Below are 12,424 nucleotides of genomic sequence, written 5' to 3'. Positions count from 1 at the left end.
TGTGTAGACAGGGTTAGACAACATAGTGGTAAACATGCCCAGGTCCTTTCTATATTGCAGCCCTCCACTGTTGCTACTGAAGGTGGAGCTGCAAAATTGGTAAATTATATGTATTAAATGTACCAGAGTAAATGCAATCTTTCAGTCTCCTGTGTAGTTCTAATCTCTACTGTAGTCCTTTGTATTTTTAATCTCTTTTTCAGGAAACTTGTGTTTCAATCCTGATTTAAGACTTGCTCCTGCAAACACTCCCAAGTGTAGTGCTTTTCACTGAGCAATTCCATTGAATTTGATAACCTCTACACTCAGGCTGCAGGCTGTTTGCAATGTTGGTTCTTACTGAGGATGTAGTCACTCCCTTTAATAAGGTGTGTGCAGAACTCAGACCAGTTTGAAAGGAAATGGGAAAAAATAATCTATTATCAATGAGAATAGATATCCTAGACTTACCCTCACCATATGTGGTTTGGAGTGTTGTTGTAGCCATGTTGGTCTCAGGATATTAGAGAGACAAGGAGGATGAGATAGTATCTTTTATTAGACCAACTTCTGTTTGGTGAAAGAAACAAATGTTTGATCTTACATAGAGCATGTGATACTACATATTTTAGTGCCACCCTCACTTAGAGAGATGTTGGACAACCTCAACTCAGATTCAGCAGGCTTAGGGGTACTTAGCATCAAGTCCTGAAAGAAGGTTAATGGAAAAAAAATCCATCTCAAAAGACTCAAAGGCCTAGCTTCCTGTTCCATCCCATCTGTGTTGCTTTGGTGGCATGAAGGGGACAGAGAGCTACCCTAACTGGCCAACTAGGGAGACTTGTGAAATAGAAAAAATAATAATAAAGCCAATGTAGTCAGTTCCACACCAGCCACTCCACTTACCATCACCCTTTTATGTGTAAAATGTATTCTTGGGAAGCCACAGGTGTGGGCAGAGACTGGAGGGGGTGATTCCCAGCCAGCAGAAATTTTAACCACCTGAAAAAACGCTAAGACTTTTCTAAGTTACACTTGGAGCCACCTTTTCCCTCACTAAAAAGAAAAGGAGTACTTGTGGCACCTTAGAGACTAACCACTCTAAGGTGCCACAAGTACTCCTTTTCTTTTTGCGAATACAGACTAACACGGCTGTTACTCTGAAACTTTTCCCTCACTCTGTGTTCTGTGCCAAGTGCGGCTTGGCCACAGTTTGTGATCTGGCCCTCAAAGGCAGAATATGCGGGAGGAAGGCAGTGCTAACATTTTGGTATTAAAATACTTTTATAATGGATAAACAGTTGCGTAGCTGTGCTGATTTGTAATGGAATCCATATACTAGTTTGACAAAGACCCTTCTAATTCCCACAATTCTGACCAACCAAGATCCTGCCCTCGCTAGTGCGTGACGTGACACTGCCCGGGGGGTTGGCCAAGCATGAGTTCTATATTCTTTGAAATTTTTGTCACCTTGCAGATAAAGTCAGAATAGTACATTTGTAATAAAACTTAGTGCAATGATACAAATGCTGAAGCCTAACCTTAAATGAAGGAGCTACTCTTTTAACAACCCACTGCTACTTGCAAAGTGAAGGGAATGAGATGGCTACTCTATTTTTTCGCATTTGTTTCCATGGGTTTTGTGCTCTGATGTTTATTCCCCTGTGCTGCCCCCTCCCCCGCCACCCCCAATACTCTGGTGTAAAAGAACCCATCTAGTAGGTTTGTTACTTCAGTAACTGATGAAACACTGAAATTTTCTGGAGAACATCAGCAGAGCTTTTTGAATTGTCGCCATGTTGCAATGCTCAGGACAACAGTTTGAATTAAAGCCAAAGATAGCTTTGAATCATTTGGTATTAGGGTACTAATGAGCTCTGCAGACATTTCAAAATACTGTTTTCCCCCCTTTAACCAGGTGTGGCTTAATCCAGTCTATTTTTCCCATAAGTAATAAGGTGTACAATATGTAACTTTTTCCCAATATTGCAAAGAGTGTTTCCAAAAGGCTAGAGACATGCCTTTTGCAAAGAAGAGAAGATTTTACTGGGTTTCCTTTCTCTAAAGTTATGTTCCTGCCTGCCTCCATCCTGAAAAGCTGATGGCTTGAGCAATGACATTTTCTTCAAACTATCACATCATGAGCTATTCTCATTTCCTTATTCTGCTTTTCATGTGCTTTTTGCCTGCTTAAAATCTGTCTGTGAATGAAACTAAAGGTTTATTACTAAAAGGATTATATTTAAGGATCATTTTCCAAATGTTTAGCAGTGACAATGCAAGCAAATTGTACTCAGATGCTGAAGAAAGGAATTAAGGATTTAATACTAAAATAAAAGATTTTTAGGCTTCCAGTAATCTGTCTGATAAAAAGATAACACGCTTGAAATCTTTAATCACAAAGAACTGAAGTAATTTCTAAAATATAATTGAATTTACTCTTCTGGCTTTCTTGAGTGAAATGTTAAATGAAAGCACTTAGAAAATTAAAAGAATGAAATATAAATCTTAATGGAAGTGATTCTCAAAAGTTCACACCAAAGGGGCTCTTAGCTGTTTGGTTTTTGTTTGTTTGTTTTTACATTAAAGATTACATTTTTGCTATGGCAGTTCCGTAGTAAAACAAGATAAAAATAGTTTTCACTGTCTTTGGTGAGGAGGCTCTCATTCCAGTGGAGTGGAAAAAGAACATCACTTTTTTGAGCAGAATGGTTGACACTAGTCATTATATTAACATTGTTAAATTTAATTAAAAGTTTTCAGCTGGATTTCAGTGTATAAGTATCAGGAAAATCTTTCTTACAGTATAGACGTTTTGATGGATGCGCTGAGCTGTATATGTGTAGTTTTCTTTTAAGGAAGATATTATCAGACTTTCAATGGGATTTATTCTCCCAAATCCCAGAGGTGTTGTTGAAAATCCCACCCTAACTTTCTACATATGCACTGCAAGAGTGCATCATTTGAAGAGGTCATAATGTGCTTCTCTCTCTCTCTACACCTGCAGAGAGATGAGCCTTAACTACAGCCCTTGCACTTCCTTGAATGCGAGAACAGCTCAAGGTTAGTGTGCCCATGGGAACTTGCCTCCCAAAAAGGGACAAAGTGGAAGCAGAGCTATGGTCGGAAGAAATCACAGAATCATAGAAGTATAGGCTGGAAGGGACCTGGAGAAATCGTTAAGTCCAGCCCCCTGTGCTGAGGCAGGACCAAGTAAATCTAGACCCTCCCTGTCAGGTGTTTGTCCAACCTGTTTGTAAATGGAGAGCAAAGTTGTCTTGCTGCAGAAGCATGCGCACTGCACCCTCCTAGGAAGTGATAGTGATTGCACTCCCAAGAACCTCCGGGAGTCATGGTGTTTCCTGAAGGTTCACATGAAGTGGTACAGCTCTGGACACGAAGTTGAATTTTAATGCCACAGCTTGGATCAGCTTCTTCAAAATCACGTTATACTATAGTCATCCAGCCTGCTGGTGATAGAGAATCTGGAAAATCTTGTTCAGCATCTCCTTCTTAGGTGCATCTTCGTTATTGTGGTCTATCTTTGCTTTATTTCTTAGTGATTAAAGTACAATTATCAAAGAAAAGAGCCCCACATAATTTTATTGTTTCTCTTGGGTCATGTCCCTCCTTTAAGACCTTTGCCACACATTGAAAAGGCCAGTGTCACATACAACTGTGTGAGTGAACCTGTTCCTTATAGTTCTGAGTCCTACTGTTTGTCACAGTTCTGCTGGTACTAGAATGGCATGCTCTTTTCTTTGTTTTGGTTGGGAGGTAGGGAGGTACATTCATGTTTCACTTGAAAAGTTTGGTTAACAGAAGCACAAGAGCCTAAACCACAAACACTAAAAAGGGAAGTTTGAATGTATTTTTTATAGGAACAGATCTGTAATAAAAACAATAAAATCCAGTGTTTAAGTTTTATAGAAATAATTTAATGACCAGCTGCAGCCATAAACACCTTTACGTTTTGATTGGGTCTTAACTCCTCCATCCAGTGATTAATTGGTCTGTGAAAGACAAACATATTACATTATTCCTAAGTATAACATCCTGTTTTAAAGACTACTTTAGTATAGTTAAAATGTTTTTGAACCTGTTCACTTTAAAAGGGTATTTCAGTGGTCTTCCATTTGTCATTAATTCTTGTGTATTTTCATGATGATGACTATAAATATACACTATTCCCCTTTAACGTTTCTTCCCCACAGCAGTATTGCTTTGTCGTGCTTTCTCTGCACAGGCTTCATATGAGTAACATTGTGTGGTGTCACAGTTTGTTTCCGTAGAAACATCATGACAAACACAGGATGGAGATTTTATTTGACATGAATTGGAGAGAACAAATAGTAGGGTCTTCCTTAAATGGACTCAGACACATGATGGGCTGTATTTGTGGATAATAGCCACAGCCTCACTTTGGGAGAGCACTGGCAAGCATTGTGCTATAAGGAGCTCCCAGGTATCCAGGGGAAATATTTCCACTCCTTTTCATAACTTTGCTGACCAGAGCAGGAAGGGGAAAATCATAACCAGACTCCTCCCTGCCCTCTGAGAGGATGACAGGACCAATGTACAGGATCCAAGAAGAAAGGAAATCTTCTAGAAGTTCTCCCTCCTTTGTATACCTCCGGGGCTATGCACAGTGTGGCTATATGGGAATAGATATATGCATAGAACTTTAGAACATACTCTATGTAACATTTCTTCAGGTGAACTTAGTGTACCTATCAGGTGCCAGATTGCCTACTCCTGATATTAAAATCAATTGGTTTAGCCATGAAACAGGTACAACACAGGCAGCAGCAGTTCAAGTTCTCCAGTGTGCCTGAATCGTGACATTTCTTAAATACATCCAGTCCCTGGCCACTCTATGAAACTGCCATCAGGGGATCTAATTAGCACCTATTGTGGTGGTTGTGGTTTTGCAACATGGACAGTTGTCCACTGGGAGATTGATTGAGAACACCAAACCATAAGTCATCAAACAGCCATAAAATGATAGCAACTTTTGGTCATTATAGATATGGGCTATAGGTGAAAATAATTGCTATCATCTTAATAATCCCCTGATCTGTCCATTCTCCATTGCATATAATTATTCAAAATAAATTACTGCTTCATAGATTATAAGGCCAGAGGGACCATTGTGATCATCTAGCCTGAGCTCCTGTATAGCACAGACCACAGGACTTCCCCCAAATAATTCCAAGAGCAGATCTTTAGAAAAACATCCACATTTGATTTAAAAATTGTCAATAATGCAGAATCCACCATGACCCTTGGTAAATTGTTTCAATGGTTGGTTAATCTCACCACTAAAAAAATACACCTTATTTATGGTCTGAATTTGTCTAGCTTCAGTTTCCAGCCACTGAATTGTGTTATACCTTTTTCTGCTAGATTGAAGAGCCCATTATAATATTTGTTCCCCATACAGGTACTTATAGACTGTCATCAAGTCACCCCTTAACCTTCTCTTTCTTAAACTAAATAGACCAAGATCCTTGCGTCTGTCACTACAAGGCATGTTTTCTAACCTGTTAATCATTCTCATGGCTCTTGTTTGATCCTTCTCCATTTTGTCAATATCGTTCTTGAACTGTTGACACCAGAACTGGGCACAGTATTCCAGCAGCGGTCACACCAGTGCCAAATACAGAGGTAAAATAACCACTCTACTCCTAACTTGAGTTTCTCCTCTTTATACATTCCACAATCACATTAATTCTTTTGGCTACAGCGTTGCATTGGGAACTCATGGTCAGATGATTATCCACCACAACTCCCCAATTCTTTTTCAGAGTCACTGCTTCCCAGAATAGAGTCCGCCGTACTGTAAGTATGGCCTACGTTCATAATTCCTGGATGTAGACATTCTCATTTGGCCGTATTAAAGTGCATATTGTTTGTTTGAACCAGTTTACCAAGTGTTCCGGATTGCTTTGAATCAGTAACCTGTCCTCTTTATTATTTATCACTCCCCCAATTTTGGGGTCACTTTTATCAATTTTATCAATTCTTCCTAGTTGTATGATTATGATATTATTATGACATAATTATGATGTATTTTGTACAAGATGGGTCGTGTAAGGTGTCATTGGAAAAGTTATGATTTGCTGAATAGGATTATCTTATTTATAGGCATGTATCGCTTTTGTATCTGAAATTATGAATATTAACCATGTATCTGTATTTCACACATAGTCACACCTGGGTGACTCCCACTAGGCAAAATACTTCCAGTCTAGATAGCCACCTGTGAAGGGCCTATTCAAGGTAATGAGCCATTAGGAAAAACAATAGGCCTTATGAGAGGCTTATTCCCCACCTAGTAAGCTTTCCTGAGAATGCTCCAAACAGCCTGAAAGTAATGGCTGTCGTGACTCGGCAAGGTATACAAGGGCATGTGACCAGGCCACATGACTCTGGACTCCATTTTGGGATGTCTGAATTTTTCCACAAACTGGTCTGGGAACCAAGTTTGAAACAAAGGGATCCTGCCATATGCTAAAGCTGTATAAGGCAGGGAGTGATATCATCGGTTGTGCTTCACTGCCCCACAACTGTACACCTGAGAGAAGCTCCTAATGAAAAGTACTTGGAACAAGGGTGGGGATCCCAAACTGCAAAGCAAGTGCAGCTTGTGCCTTGAGAATCTGCAAGTCAGGGTGAGAGATTGTTAATTCAAATCCTATCCTTCTAGTATGTTAAGGTTAGTTTGTGTTTTTGTTTATTTACTAGGTAACCTACTTTGATCTGTTTGTTCTCACCTTGATCGATCGGTCCTTCAGCCCTTGTATAGATTGCACCGATCACAACACGTCTTTCATTCGTCTCGTATCTTGGCCTTCCTTCTCCATGTGCGGCTGTGTCTTTTCACGATAAAATCTTCCCATCTCTTTGGAGGTTGGCCAAGTGGTCGTTTCAGTTCGCGTGCTTACCACTCGGTAACAGCTGCAGCCCATCGATTGTCAGCGAGCCTCGCTATATGCCTGGCCCATTGCATTTTACTATGCCTGCTCTCAACAGCGACTCCGCTCGGCTGTCTGATCACTTCACTAAGAGCTCGGTCGCAGATTGAAATTCCCAGAATTCTTCTTTCCATTGCCCTCTCCATGACAGACAATTATAATCACTTAAAATCTATCTTTCTATAGGTAATAAACTTGTTTTATGCTTTTGCTTTATCTAAACCTGTGAGTTTGAATGAAGTGCTTGGAAATCTTAGTTCAAGGAGCAAAGGTTGTTGCATTCCCTCTCCACATTGAGGGGGAGGCAAATTGGATAATAAATTCATACTGGTCGGGGTTTTGACCAGGGCAGGACGGTATAGCTCTGGGGTCCTAGGCTGGGAAGCTGGTGGTTATTTTGGCTGTAGCCTCTCTATTGTTGGTTCATGCAGTGGCTGGTCAGCCTGCATGTAACTGCAGCTGGGTGTGTCCCTACCTGTGTGAATGCTGGTGGAAGTATGTAGGATTAGGAGTGGGTCTGCAGCTTGTCACAGCAGCACAGTATGAGAGGGGGCCCAGGCTGGTGAGTGAGAGGGGTCAGTGGTACCCCAGTTCCAGGTGGCACCCTGGCAGGAACCCATCACAACATGTTGATTTGGATTAATCACAATACCCTTCTTTCATTCTTTATTAATTGAATCCCATATCAGCTGCTCCATTATCTTGCCCTGGATGAGTGTCAGGTTGACAGGCCTATAATTACCTAGGTCATTCTGTTCACCCTTTAAAAATTGGCACAACATTAGTTTTCATCTAGTCATCTGAAACTTCCCCAGTGTTCTAAGACTTATTAAAACTCAGAATTAATAATCCAGCAAGCTCCTCAGACAGCTTGTAAAACTCTAGTATGCAAGTGATCTGGACTTGCTGATTTGAAAATGTCTGACTTTAGTAGCTTCTGTTTAACATCCTTCAGAGATATTAGTGGAATGGAAAGAGTGTTATCATAATTGTATTACGAGACTATATTATCTGTTTTTCCCCAAATCCAGAACAATAATGTTCATTTAATGCATTTGCTCTTTTTTACATTATTATTGATAATTCTTCTATTTTCATCTAGTAATTGACCAGTACCATTATCAGGATTCTTTTTATTCCTAATATATTTAAAAAAACTCATTGTTCTTTGCTCAGCTGGCCATAGATGTCTCCTTGTGCCCTTCGCTTCGCTTATCAATTTTCTACAGTTCCTAACTTCTGATTTATATTTATTACTATCAACTTCCCTTTCTTCCATTTGTTACATATTATTTTTTTATTTTTTACAGCTGCCTTCACTTCCCCTCTAAATCAGCTTGGTTTTTTAAGCAGTACTGCCTTCTTCCTTGATTCTGAGATTGTGGCTTTTTGAACCCTCGTAGGGTGATCTTAAATGGTTCCCAAGGTGTTCTGAAAAGACTCCCAATTAGCATTCACATTTTTCTGATTACATTTTTCCTCCCAGCTGATTGGCTCATAATTGTTTTCAGCTTTGTGAAACTGGCCCTATTAAAGCACCAAGTATATATATTATGGGTCTGGACTTTATTATGCTTTCACATTATAAATGTGATCAAGTCATGATCACTTGTACCTAAGCTACCTTTAATTTTTAGTTCTGTGATAAGTTCCTCTTTATCTTTTAGGACAAGGTCTAATTTTCCCATGTTGGCTGTAACACTTCTTGAATTAGGAAATTGTCATCTATAATGTTACATTCCAAGGATGTTTTAGTACTGGCAGTATGAGACCTCCAGCATGTGTCACTCAAATTGAAGTCCCCTATAACCATGCAGCTTGTTTTTCCTGCACATTTTAGGTATGTAAGGAAGAGATAATCCTGTTCCCTTGTGTGTTTTGGTAGTCTGCAGCAGACACCAACTAATACCCTATCTTGTGCTTTATCTATTAGTACATTGATCCATAAGCATTAAAGATAATTTTCTTCCAAGTTATCAGTGATTTGGAATCAGGTAATGCCAATTTTAACATAGAGTGCCACTCCCCTGACCCTTTTTCCCCGCTTGATTCTTCCTAAATAGGTTATAATCATTAATTTTTACATTCCAGTTGTGCAAATCATCCTGTCAGATTCAGTAATACCAACTATATTGCATTTACGCTCATAAATGAGCAATTCAAATTCCTCTTGTGTGTTACCCAGGCTCTTAGGATTGGTGTATAGGCAATTCAAGAATTTCTTCTCTTCATGTCCTTTGATTCCTTGATTCATTTTATTCTCAACATCTCGATTTGCTAACTGAATGTTCATTTATTCCCTCTTTTTACCTTCCCCTCCTGACTATTGTAGGCAGCCCATCTCCGAGAAGATTAGCCCCCCCTTTAGCAGAGGTGAAGGCCATCCAAAGTATGCAGCCTCCTCTCTCCATAAAAGTTCAACCAATGTCCTGTGGCAAATTGCCGGCACTACTATGATGGGTTTCGCGCTTTCTCTTCTTGGGTGGGGGTTCAGGGCACCATTTCTTGCCCCTGAACTGGGGTATTAACTCCCCTATTAGTGTCCTAGAGGAGAGGAGTGGAGAGGGAGGGACCCGGCTCCGCCTTCTACTCCAGGTCCCAGCCCAGGGGCCCTAAGGATAGCAGTAAACCACTAGAACTAGTGGTTTCTTCCCCTGGGCTACTTCCCTCTCCTGCCCTTCAGCTTGTGGGGCTTCCTGCCCTCCCTCTGCACAAACCAGGTGTCCCTTTACTTAGGGTCTTGGTCTTCTTAGCCCACCGCAGCACTTCTCCAAACTCTCCTCTGCTGCCCTCCAAACTGCTCTCTGCTCCAACACCAATCCACTGTGCTTCAACTCCTCTCATTGTCTGATTGAAGCAGGGTTTTTTTATCACATGACTGGCTTCAGGTGCTTTAATTAATTTATAGCAAACTTTCTTCCCTCTACAGGGAATAAGGCTCCCTTCTAACCCTCTCCTGCTGCCCTCTGGCTGTGCTGTATCACAGTCCACAAAACCAAAACTGTCCACCCAGACCACTTACCTAGCCAGTGATTCACTTCTGCCTTCTGTCTTCCTTTTATCATGGGACAGGAAGGATTTCAGAGAAGATTGCTTGGACCTTCTTCTTCTTCAGCATGCTTCAAAGTTCCCTGAAGTCATCTACTATCTGCAGTGTATCCTGCGATGCGGTGTTATTAGTGTTGATATGAACCAATGGGTCCTTGCCTGTTGACTTCAGAAGCCTATCCAGTCATAGAATGATGACTTGTGCCTTGGTTGCCTGTCCCTTGCAGAAAGTTCTTTTGATTTTCTGGGTATTGAATCCCCCACAAGCGTTGTCTGTCTTCCTTGGACTGTTGGAGAGCCCTTTACAGGCATGTTTGATTTGCTTACAGGTTGAGCTGAGCTGCCATCCATATGTACTTCACATACTATATTTGGTTGTGGCTGGCTACCTGCTTGTACAAAAAGTATTCTTTTTAAATTCAAAAATGTTTTCTTGCGGAGGACTGGCAAAATAGTATGGTTTCAGATATAAGAATGGTAACTATGCTGAGAACCCTATGACCAATTGGGGGGACATGTCTGCATCAATGTGTGAAGGCTGTTTTATTTCAGGGGCTCCAAGCTTTGTATTGTAGCCTCCATTTTGGAGTGTGTGTTGCAACCTCCACTGTGGTTTAAAGCATCCATTCTGCAGTAGGGGCTTGACACCTGGTTGAATGACTGAGTCTGAGAAGTTGGCACAGAGCAATCTAGGGCCATCAACTCTGTCTCTCAACTACTGGTCAATCCACAAGAACAATTAACTCTTGAGATGGAAGCCTGGATGAGCACAGGGGCTGGAGTGTCTCAACATGGCATATGCTGAAAGATGTCAGAGACTATATTTCAGTGGTAATGCTCTCTTTGAAAGGTCCATTGCCACATGTCAGAAGAAGGGGCAGGAGAAGAGAGAAGTCAGGAAGGGTTGCCTACCCTAAGGACACTGACCAAACCCAGGACTCACAGAAGGGGTGAAATCGGACTCGGGGGTGCGAAGGGGCTATGTTCAGGACTGTTTGTTTTCCAAAGGTCTGTGACATTCTAGTGCTCTTTATGAGTAAAGTTCCTGTGCTTAGGAAATTCCTTTGCTAAGCCTGTGTTCCTTCTTTGCCTGCTGTGTTGTCTCTGAAGGGGTTAATCGTGAAGCTCAGAGCTCCCACAGCAAACTGAAACTCTGAGGGAGCATGTATAAGCAACAGGGGTCTCAGGGGACTGAGACGCTGATTCTGGGGTCTAGGCAGCTGGACTGCCGGGTCCCACTGCCCAGGAAGGGTGTCAAATACACACTCTTCACCTGGGAGTGTGCCTGAGAGACTCAGAGCTAGGAACACTGATCAGTCATTATCCAGACGCAGGAGGCTTAGAAGCCCATGGGATTCAGTGGTTGGATCCACTCACAAGTGGCGTCTGTCCACAGAGAGGGACTGAGCCAGGAAAGCTAGTGTGAGATCAAAATCAGGTGCAATGTGTCTGAAATAAAGATAAAATTCAAAATATTTAAACCTGGATGTCGAAAGTTAGGCTAATACATCCATATTTAGGTCCTATAATAAAAGTAGTCTCTATTTCAGAAGTGCTGAACAGTAAGTTACATGGGATTTGTGCTTGATACTTCTGAAAATCAGGAAATTTTTGTTTAATATTAACTCAGGAGCCTAACTCTAGGCCTTCAGGTTGGAAAATGTTGGCCAAATGTTTAATTTGTCTTAGAGACAATGGGCCAAAATAATTCCTGGTGTAACTCCATTGTATTCAGGGATGAATCTGGCCCAGCATTTTCAGTGGACACAAATATTACAACAAGGACATACTCCCCAGTGCTTTTATTGTTCTCAGGAGAATAGCCATCAGATGTTTATCTTCTTCTAAAAAGTACAAATTCCTTGTTGTTAGCAGTTTTTTATTGGTTATCATCACTAGTGAATCACTATTTGGGATTTCTTGAACACAGACAGGGTCATTAATCATTCAGTAATAGCAGTGGGAGTCTGTTGTTTAAACATGCCCATAAGAGGATTTAGAAACAAAATACAACCAGGGAAATTCAAACAAGAGGAAATTGTCCAAAGTCCCAGTAAAAATCAGAAAGTATCAGAACATCCAGATTCTCCTTCTATTACAGGTTTATTTAGACATTTTGTCCTTTATGTGTTTGACTTGGGGGATGAAAGAGAGAAGAAGAAGAGGGTGGCTGTTTTATTGATATATTTCGTTGATATATTGTTCCTCAAGGGACAGGTTTTAATTCAGACTTTTTAAATCTATTAATAGATTATAAATTATGATAAATTATGTACTCTCATTTATAGGTTGGGACAGCAGTTAACTGCTAAATCCTAATGTATGCATCCATATTTGCAGTAATGATCAAAGCAATAGAACAGGTCTAAAATATGTATGTATATAGTGAAGATTGTCATCTGAATGCTCCATTCTTGGAA

The 12,424-nt window shown here is 40.7% G+C and overlaps 1 protein-coding gene across 5 annotated transcripts in view; it reads left to right on the top strand.

Moving 5' to 3' along the window:
* Positions 1-12,424, top strand: part of SUGCT (succinyl-CoA:glutarate-CoA transferase) — a 485,165-nt gene that overhangs the window by 276,106 nt on the left and 196,635 nt on the right. The window lies entirely within an intron of this gene.

The sequence above is a fragment of the Lepidochelys olivacea genome (genome assembly GCF_965140295.1).
Source record: "Lepidochelys olivacea isolate rLepOli2 genome assembly, chromosome: 2".
In the NCBI taxonomy this organism is placed as follows: Eukaryota; Metazoa; Chordata; order Testudines; family Cheloniidae; genus Lepidochelys; species Lepidochelys olivacea.
This window is presented reverse-complemented; position numbering and strand designations above follow the sequence as displayed.